Source organism: Poeciliopsis prolifica, unplaced genomic scaffold (genome assembly GCF_027474105.1).
Source record: "Poeciliopsis prolifica strain line A6 unplaced genomic scaffold, Auburn_PproV2 SCAFFOLD013, whole genome shotgun sequence".
Taxonomy (NCBI): Eukaryota; Metazoa; Chordata; class Actinopteri; order Cyprinodontiformes; family Poeciliidae; genus Poeciliopsis; species Poeciliopsis prolifica.
The window spans coordinates 3,069,809-3,079,730 of record NW_026562388.1 but is presented as its reverse complement, the minus strand read 5'-3'; the positions used below and the strand labels follow the sequence as shown (position 1 = coordinate 3,079,730).

Below are 9,922 nucleotides of genomic sequence, written 5' to 3'. Positions count from 1 at the left end.
ACCTCGCATTTACCTCCATCCATCTTCCCAATCGGCTATTCTGCATTGCTCTGTATTCACATCCACATCTGCTCCGAGCAGCTACTCCCGCCCTCCTGAAGAAAAGCATTCCACCGGGATGATGCTGCCACCACCATGTTACATGGTGAGGACGGTGTGTTCAGACGGATGCAAGATTTCGATTTTTGTGCCAGATGTAGAGTTTGGATTGTTAGCTCATAAATGGGGGCTCGATACTAATGTTCGGTGCATCAAACAAATTTAAAATCAAATTCGAAAGGATCTCCCCACTATGACGCTGCTGTCGCCACGTTTACAGCAGGAATGGTGCGTTCAGGATTAGCCAGCTGTGCGTGGTACAATTCCAGGTCACCAACATCAAGTAAACAAAGTTGCAAAAAACTAAAATCAAAATGGTGGGAAAAATCGTGATGCTGCCTTATGAGTTTCTTGTCTCCGGTATATTTTTTCACCAAACAACTCTGCTTTCATGTCCCCTCGAGGAAAGACATCCCCACATCATGATGCTGCCACCACCATGTCCCAACTAACTCTGCACAAACTTTTTTTCCTCGCCAAAGAGGCATTATATTTCACACTTGGTTTGTTGTCTTTAGGGTGAGCCAGCTAGAATGATTCCATCACTGCAATGTTATTTATTTATTTATGTTTTTTTCTGTTTTTTTTATCCAGCACTTGTACAATACACTCGTGTCTTTTCCGTTCCTCAACAAGTTCCCTCGAGGTTGTCCTGACTTTACAGCTCAAACGTCCCATCAGTTCTCACCATCTTCCCTGTCCCGCGCGGGACAAAACAATCCTCACCAGGATGGTGCTGCCACCACCGTGCTTCACAGCAGCGATTGTATGTTCACAGTGAGTTAGCCATAGTAGCAGTCAGAATTATTACAGCACTGTGTTCCAATGGGAAAGCTGTAGAAAGAAACACTCCTGGTATGATTAAGATCTGAGCTGCACACACACACACAAAATCCCTGGCTGGGTCCATTGCCATCTGTGTGAGTGTTTCAGTAACGGAGGTGGAAATGACGGACGATGACTGCCTGGCACACAAGTGGGGTTATGATAGGCTGTAATGTTTTGGGGTTTTTTTCCTCTCCAACAAGCAGAGCACCCTGAATCTCATACATTTTGCATCGCCACAGCTGCAGGAAGAGAGAAAAAGTGGTGGGTGGCGAGGAGAAAAGCATGCAGGAGATAAATGTTGGGAGGAAAGGCAGGGTTGTCAAAGAGGAAGAGGAGCCTATGGAGAGAAATAACTGTGAGCAAGGTCATTGCAGATCTGATATAGAACTTATCTACAGGCGAAGAACAGACATGTCAAGCTTTTTCAGCTAGTAAACAGTCCCAGAGGTTATATACACTGGATGCGTTCCTTCACAAACCCCCTGCAGAAGATTGACGAGTTTGTCTTTCCATTGGCTGCAGCGAGTGATGACCTGCCACCTTTGTTACCACAAAAAGGGAGATTTTTTTTTTTTTCCGCGGAAGCAGAACCGCCATCTGTTTCCACGGATCTGGCCTCAGGAAAAGTTCTCGGATGATGGCGGAGGCTGTGATTGGGAGTGTTCCTGCTTCCAAAAACAGGCTATACATGTATGTCTAAACACACACCATTGAATCCGATCAAAAATGCTAAAACTGGGGCAGTGGAAAGCAGAGTCAGACGTCTGTCGGTTATGCAACAAAAATGCAGCACGCGCGCCTGAGGCCGAGAACGCTGTAGATTTGAAACGATTTGTTGGCAGAACGTGCGAAAAGGATGAGCAGGTTGTTGAGAATTTAGTATAAAGATTGAGAAAGGCAGATAGAAGCTGCTGCAGCAGATTGCATCATCATGCACTTGCTTTCAACGTTTGCTTTTTCACTGACTTTACCTGAAAAGAGCAGAAAAACCAGGTATTATACAAGGAATTATTCATTCAGAAAACCTTTTGGGCGACAATTACAATTGCTCCGAGTATGGAAGAAATAATAGTTATGAACTTTTAAAGTCATGGAAGTTAGAAAAATAACTGAATAAAAAGAAACAAGACAAGCAAGAAAACTAAGGAATAAGAGAGTTGGTAAATAACAAATGTTATCTTTCACTTAGGGTCCTAAGTGCAGCGTACAAATTGTGGGTGGTGTCTGTAAATCAGACTGAAGCGACATGTAATGAGGCTCTGCATGACATGTGATTACAGTACACGTCAGTGCATGACATATTAGACTAATTAACTTTCCTTAAACATAGTCATCTGATTACAGCTTTTCAAACTTTTAATGTGCCGATCAGGGTTTCACAAGTGACACAAAAAGTGCTTTTTGAGAAAACCTGGAAAAGGGGCAACATTTCAACCAGCACATTGAAACGGCCTAATTACACCAGACTGACAACTATACATGTAGAGTCGTGTATGTTTCTTTTTACTGAAGCGAGGCTTTGTTAGTTTTAAATCCAAGACGTGCTGTCGCTATAGCAAACAGAGTCTCTGCAAGGTGACGATTCGCTCAAGACGTTTAATTCCATCTAAAAGTGCATAGAGATAAAAATGTTAATCCCGTAGACTTCCTCTGCTTTTTTTTTTTATTTTTAAATACACACATATCAAAAGCATTTAAATCAGGACTTTGATACCTGTTCAATGTCTCTGAGGTTGGGGTAATATAATTAAGTGAAGATGTTACTTTGCCCGTCTGCCTCTGTGCCTCTCCTCCTATTAGGCCAGAGCGAGCTGCTGGGGTGAGTAATGTGAGCTCATGCAGGCTTTATAATTGGGTTTATAACTCATTCAGCTCCTAGCTAAGAGGCCTGGCAAAGCATCTTTGCCAGGCCTATTGTTTTTTTTTTTCTTTTTTCCAGTCTCTTCCAATTCAGGATGAGCAGCAGCAGAATGCACGGTGCAAAACGTGGAGCTGAATGTCATATCTTCCTCGCCGTTCATGTACGATGCGCAAACTTTAGCTCTTTCTCTGAATATTGTTTTCTTCAGTTATGTCCTGTCCTTTTTGAAAATGGACAAGAGACCCCAAACATAATATTTGATGCTGTTTCATATCCACAGCTGTTGTCGTCACTATTGTCAAATATATTTAAAACTATATTTTTGGGTAAGTTTTTTTTCACAATCGTGCAGGACATTTGTCTCAGAGAGAATTTGTTTAAAATGAACTTTCAATTCAACAAAGTTTTATGAAATAATAAAGCGTTGATTAAGCTTATTTTCACCCTTATAAGTACATAATCTACACAAGGGCCACTAAAATACAAAAACACGCAAATAACTACAACTGGTAATTGATATGTAATGATACATATATTAACTTTGAGATCAACACAATTCATAAAATAAATAAAATGTTCTAGATCATTTTGACCCCAATGACCCCAATGTGTCAGAGAAGATGCATCTTCAAGACATGTTCACTATATTTGTAAGCAGAATGCATTTGCAGAAAAAAGGGATTACTATAATGATTACCATATGATCTTATAAAGTAAACAATTTCATAAATGTTTTTTTTTTCAAACTAATAATGACATGTTAATGAAATAACTATAGCACACAACAAGAAGTGATAATAGACAGTGTGAAAAGATTACAATGAAAGGAGTGCATTAGTAGGTACAAGTAAATCCCTAAAAATAAAATAAAAGTTGCCAGTGAAGGACAGCTGCACAAAAGGAGATAAATTATCTTCAAAAAAAGATAAAACAGACAATAAAACAAAAGAGGTAAAATGTATGAAAAATTCATAAAATTTTTGCTGCATATCTATTTTAGCCAAGGTATCTTGGTTTACGGCTGCATTGTCATATATGCAAAAGTATTGCTTTCATATAATCTTAATTATTCTTTTTACTTGACAACTGTTTGAAATAGCTTAACAGCATGAGAGCTCTCGGGGGGAGGGTGGGTAGGGGTCTCTCTTTCTCTGCGCGTCCACATCACTGTTTTGCTGGCGGGGTCAGCTCTCCCTGTTCCCACCGCCCCCTTTACCTCCCTTCCCAGGCTCGCCCCCCGGAGGCGCGTGTCCGCCGCGGCACGGTGTGTCCGCCAGGGGGCAGCTGTGTCTCGGTCTGAGCCTGCGCCGCTCCCGCTGCATCACAGAGAGGAAAATACCACCAGATGGCGGTTTAGGATTGCTGCTCTTATCTCAAGGCGCGGTTCTGCTCGCACGGCCAATTTTCAATATAAATATACCAACTATATTCAAACTAAAATCGTTGGCACGTTTCAGAAGGCAATAACCGGTCCGGCGATGGTCGTTAAAGGTGAGTGTCTTGTGGTTTTGTCGTGTTTTGTGCGGTGGTAACGGAGACGGGGCACGGAATAAAGATGGTGGACACAGACAGGGAAGGCTGGGCGGTTGGGGGATGGGCGCTAGCGGCTAACGGAGGTGAATGTGCTTTCTCTCCACTCAGTTACATGATATAGCCTAGCGCGGCTACTAGCCTGCGAGCTAGCCGCAATTTTTTTTTTTTTTTTTTTGGGGGGGGGGGAGGCAGACAACTTGTTAGAAGAGCGACTGTTTACAGCAACGCTGCTGTGATTGCCACCAATTGTCACTCGGCGTTATGAGTTTATCTTGTCAACAAATAAAGAGCTGGGCAGTGTGACGTGTTTTTTTTTTTTTAGCTGTTTGCAGGCAGGATTCAGAGCATCACCTTTTTCTCGTTTACACGGCGCTGTATGGACGTACAGCACGGGCTTCCTCCTTGTTGTGATCAGCTTTATTGTCAGTTTCCACGCTATTCGCCACGCTGGTGTTGGCACTGTTGTCATCACACTACAGGGAGCTTGCTTTTGCAAACAGGAACACACACACGCGCATATAGTTAGTACTTTCTCGTGCACCTTCTTCCCTTCAAGTTAGGCGACTTTTAATGCTACATAATAAAACATGTTGCTGTTTGTACATCAGTGAAAAGCACGTGGGTGTTTCCATCTAAAAACTACAGATTGGAGTCCTGCATGTTTTGCAGGATTATTATGGCGCTCTTTCCCCTTCCCGCCCCCTTCCGTGCGGGAAACAGGCAAACATTGAGCGGGGAAACATGAGTCACATTAGTGGGGGGATGGGATCCACCGGCCAGCCCCCCTAATGGGGTTTTGGTCCTGACTCCCCTCCACAACTGACCCCTGCTCAGCTCAGCCTTTGCAGTGTTGACAGGAGAGTACCTACTGGCAGCTTCATGAATCTGAGATTGTTGCATAACTGCTTTGTTTACAGTCAGCCATGTGATTTCTCATGCAGGCTTTCCTGGACTACTGTTTGCAACCTGTGTGCCTGCCAACTGGTCTTGCATTCCTCCTTCAGTCTGCACACCACACGCTTAATTTTGGCCGTGGAACAAGTTGCACATACTGTTTTTGTTGTTTGCTTTTTTTCCTGATTTTCTTTTTTTTATCAGCTTTTCTATGCTAAATTTCTGGTTACTAGTTGTATAAAGTTTTGACTGGCTGACATAGTTCCTGGCTGATTCACACACTAGTACATTTTTATGCTTTCTGAACAGATACATTTATTACCAAACCATGTCTTGCTAAAGAAACACTAGAGTTACAGTACTGTCTATTTGCAGACTAATTCCTACAAACTGCTGACGTCTCACAACATCTTAAATTGTGTCCTTTCAGAAAGATTTTTCTTTTACGTTTGCACTTCACTAACCAAGCTGAAACAGCTATGGAATCTTTATTGCATCATTGGAAAACACTTGCATTTTTAATGAATGTTTTTTTTCCCCTAATCATTCAATATTTGGACAAATTATGGTGCCAAATAATAGCCAAGTACTAAACTTTCTAATACATTTAATTTAAATGTATGTGGTCTTCTGGTTATTTCACAATAATTAAATAGAAAACATATTACTGGGGAAGCACTGATGTGAAAATATCAGTGCTTCCCAATATTATTATTGCTTTTATTGATGAAAATGGATATTTACCGATATTGTAAAAAAAACATAAACTTTTTTGACGCCTTGAACAAAACGACAGCTGACCGCACTTCTTCAGTTAAACTCCCCACAATCCTGTGCTGCATTGCTGCCACTGTCACACGACCAACCTCCTCCACTCCACCTCCAGAAGCAAACGGCAAAAAGATGGAAATAAATATCTGTTGTTAATATCAGCCTAGTTTTATTTCTCAAACTGATAAAAAAAAAAAGTCTACTATTGCCCAATACCGATGTCATTGCCGAATGTACATGGTTTTATGTACGTTCTACCTTTTGGCGATGTATAAATAAACTGAATTGATTGATCCCTGGTTGGTATGAAACCAACCAAAACTTTACATGCATGAAACAATGAAGGGGAGAAATGACCTGTTTTCACTCCGTAATAGTTAAAGTAGCGCAGCACAAAGCCTTGGAGGCTGACCAGACTTTCACATTGAGATCCAGTCCTTGGATCTCAGTTGGATGCGTCACCGAAGAGCTTGGCAGTGGATCACAGAGGTCAGGGGAAAAGAAAATTATGAAAAGTTTACATGTTCTTCTAGCTGATGGAGGTTAGCTTTGTTGTGCCAGAAAGTGTTTTTTTTTTCTTCTTCTTTTTTTCAGACCTGTAATGACACAACTTAAAAATGTATTTAGTTTGGTTTTCAGCACCATTCCTGTCATACCCACACAGTGGTTGACTCTGTTTTATGGCATGTAGTGAAGAATGTTTAGTTATGCACCACCGTGTCTCTGCCTCAGGCTGTTAAACAGAATAGTTTGAAGCAGATGTTCATTGCATAACGTATGAAACGTAGCTGATATAGTGTTTAGACCTTTGGACAGTGCACAGGTAACAGAAATAGTGAATGTTTCCCAAGTCGCTTGGCTCCATGCCCGGATGACTTCCACTGAGAGTTGATAAACAACCGAGAATCACATCGCAAGACTCATTAGAATAGATACATCAAGAAGTGGGTAATGTTAAATAATAATCTGCATTGAATATATTATATGTGTTTTTAAAGGGCATGTATGGAGGCAACTTCCCTTTAGGAACTCAACTCACCTGCTTAATGAACAGTACTTAACAGTAATGAGATGCAATGTTGTTTATAGATTTGAATGAGTGGGATGGACTTCAGTACATTATCTGCTTTTTAGAGGCTGACTTTTGAGCTAAGGTTTCCTGTCCGATTTTTTTTATATACTTTTTTTTATGTTGGAGTCTTTAGATGACAGAGTAATGATTTAGCCCAGGGTTTTGTTTTTGTCTTTTTTTTTTTTTTTAATGGATTTGACATTTGTCAGAACGTATCAAATGGTGACCTTGCTTCAACATGCTGGCTAAAAGAAGAAGTCTTTTCTGCTTGTTCCTTTGGCCAGCTTGTGTTGACTGTGAACACAGTCATAGAAATGACAGAAGTAAAACAAATACCGTCATCACTGGTCTGTTCACGCATGAGTCAAATGTTGGTTTAAGAAATACAAAAGCATTTTATAATGGATTCTCTTTCAGTTATGCTTCATTTAGACATAAGGATAAGAAATTGGCTTAATGTTCAATATAGTTTTATGAGACTAATTGAAGATGTTTTCCAATAACTTTTTGCAAAACTTTGCAAACAGTAGGTTGGATTTATTTGATGATACATAATTAAAAAAAAGATAATGATTTGCATAAATGTGGACACTTCACAACATAAGGAAAACATGTAATTGTGATAGCATTGCAAAATACAGTGACATTGACTACAATTAACCTACTTTTTCCATACGTCATCATTGCAGTTCATTTTAGCCATTTTCATCTTCCCAAACTGGAATAACTAGAAACAAATATCCAGGTCTTCCCCCTTCCATACAGCAAATTACCTGATCAATACAAATCAAAACGATAGTTTAAAAAATTCAAACGACATGGCAGATATGCCAGGAACAAAACCCTCGTTGACACACTTCATTTGAAAAGGCAGACATGTTGTTTGGAAGTATTTGCTCATAAGTCACAGGAAATGCCTGATGGTGTCGATAAGGCCTTTTGCTTCTGTTCTACGGCGAGGTGACTACAAACTCAAACACAGACGCTCTGATTTTTATGAGGTATTTTAGAAATGATAATAAGCGTTCCAAGCATTAAACTTGAACAGCAGAAATTCACTTTATGTGTTTCCTTATTTGCAAGTTGTGGAAAGCCTCATTTCGGCTCTTGCTCCGCTGGTGGGTAAATGACTCATGGTTGGTATGAAACGTCCTGTTGCTCAGGCAATCTGAAGTACAAGAGTAGAAAAAGATGACAAGGCGAAATGACCTGCGCTGCCCAGTATGCCTCTGTTGAGTCATAAAGGAATTGATGTGTGGCTAATAGTAAAACTAAGAACTTCAGCAGGCACGATAAACCTTTTGATTTTAATAATGTTTAGTCAAGAATTTTATCTTCAAACTTTTTTTTTTATTCACTCAGACTGTGGCAAAGGATTTAATAAGAGCTCTTGGCATCCTTCCTTGTCTGCTTTAATTAATCCTTAAAAAAATATGATTGAGAATTACCATAAATAAATGCATTTAATGAGGCAATGACTAAATCATTGTTTAGTCTGTCGAGAAACCAGCTTTCCAGTTACAGTTGTGAGCTGGATCATTAAACAGATATTCAATTTAAAACAAGTATTAGCTTGTTTGCTCCTTTGCACCATGAAAGAAACCTTTTTATTTAAATTGCTGCTGAATTCTTAAAAAGGATTTTCACTAATTAAGACAATAAACTCCATATACTATTATTGTTTGGAAAAACTTGGGCTGCATGATATTTGGAAAGCATAAAGTGTTTTTTAAGTTTTGAATGGATTCTGTTTTGTGGACATATATATATATATATATATATATATATATATATATATATATATATATATATATATATTTTTTTTTTTAATTTATTTATTTTTTCCCTCGTGTTGTTGATAGGCTGTAACCAGATAAGGAAGAGGTTGGATGTTAGCTTTGGTGGTAATGATAAGAATGTTTTCATTGTACATCTTAATGCATATTTAGGTATATTTGGTGTTTAAACTATTAAAATAGGAATTTATAATAATTTTACCTATTCACTTCCAACTCTGCTCCCGGCCTCTAATGAATACTAAGGGTCTACCGCATCGATTAGTTCATCTAGATCTTACGTCCTTCTTTTCAATCATCACCATATCCTAAGCCTTTCAACTTCATAATTAAGGTTAGATGCAAAACAAGTCCATCTTAGACTAAAACAGTTTGAATGCATGAAACATCAGGTGCATTACATATGTATTCTTTTTATTTCTTGGTTTTAGAGAACGCTGCTGCCTCTTTTGTACCACTATGCAATCTATGCAATCACTATGCTTGCTAAAATAGTTCTTTCATCTCTGGGCTTTCCTTGCTCTGTGGTTTCCTGTACCGTAATCAGCTGTTAACTAGAAATGAGCAATATTGCTGCAAAGCCACCTCATTACAGCATTCTGCATAAAGAGTCAGGCTAAAAGACTCCAGGGGATAGAATTGTATTAGCGGGTTGATGAATGTGTCCACTTGCTTAGTTTCCTTTGCACCCTGAAAGATTTGAAGAAACTAGTGGTGTGTGTCTCGGGGTCATCTGATGATTCGGTTGTACATCATGTAGTTGCAACATTGCAGGTTGTCATAGATTCTAAAATCTAAAGCGTAATTAGCTGTTTAGAGCTGTTGCAGCATTGTGAGGCCGTCTTGAACGGCAACCGAGTCTGACTATTTCTTTCGGTTTTAAACTTTTATTCCCTGAGCTGAAGAGAGATGGAACAGCACACTGCACAGCATAAAGTACAGGGTGATGGCTTACAAAGAAAACCAAAGAAATACTGCTGAATGATGCATGCAAAACAACAAAAAAACTGATGGCACTATATCAGTTAATGACCATGCGTGTGCTAGCTTCTCTTCACAAAACATTTG

The 9,922-nt window shown here is 39.5% G+C and overlaps 1 protein-coding gene across 1 annotated transcript in view; it reads left to right on the top strand.

The window, feature by feature from the left end:
* Positions 1 to 4,125: 4,125 nt before the first annotated feature.
* The window catches only part of stag1a (stromal antigen 1a), a 44,020-nt gene continuing 38,223 nt past the window's right edge, over positions 4,126 to 9,922 (top strand). The window contains exon 1 of the mRNA XM_055038360.1: positions 4,126 to 4,279. The gene's annotated coding sequence lies outside the window, so the exon portion shown is untranslated. The remainder of the gene's footprint in view (positions 4,280 to 9,922) is intronic.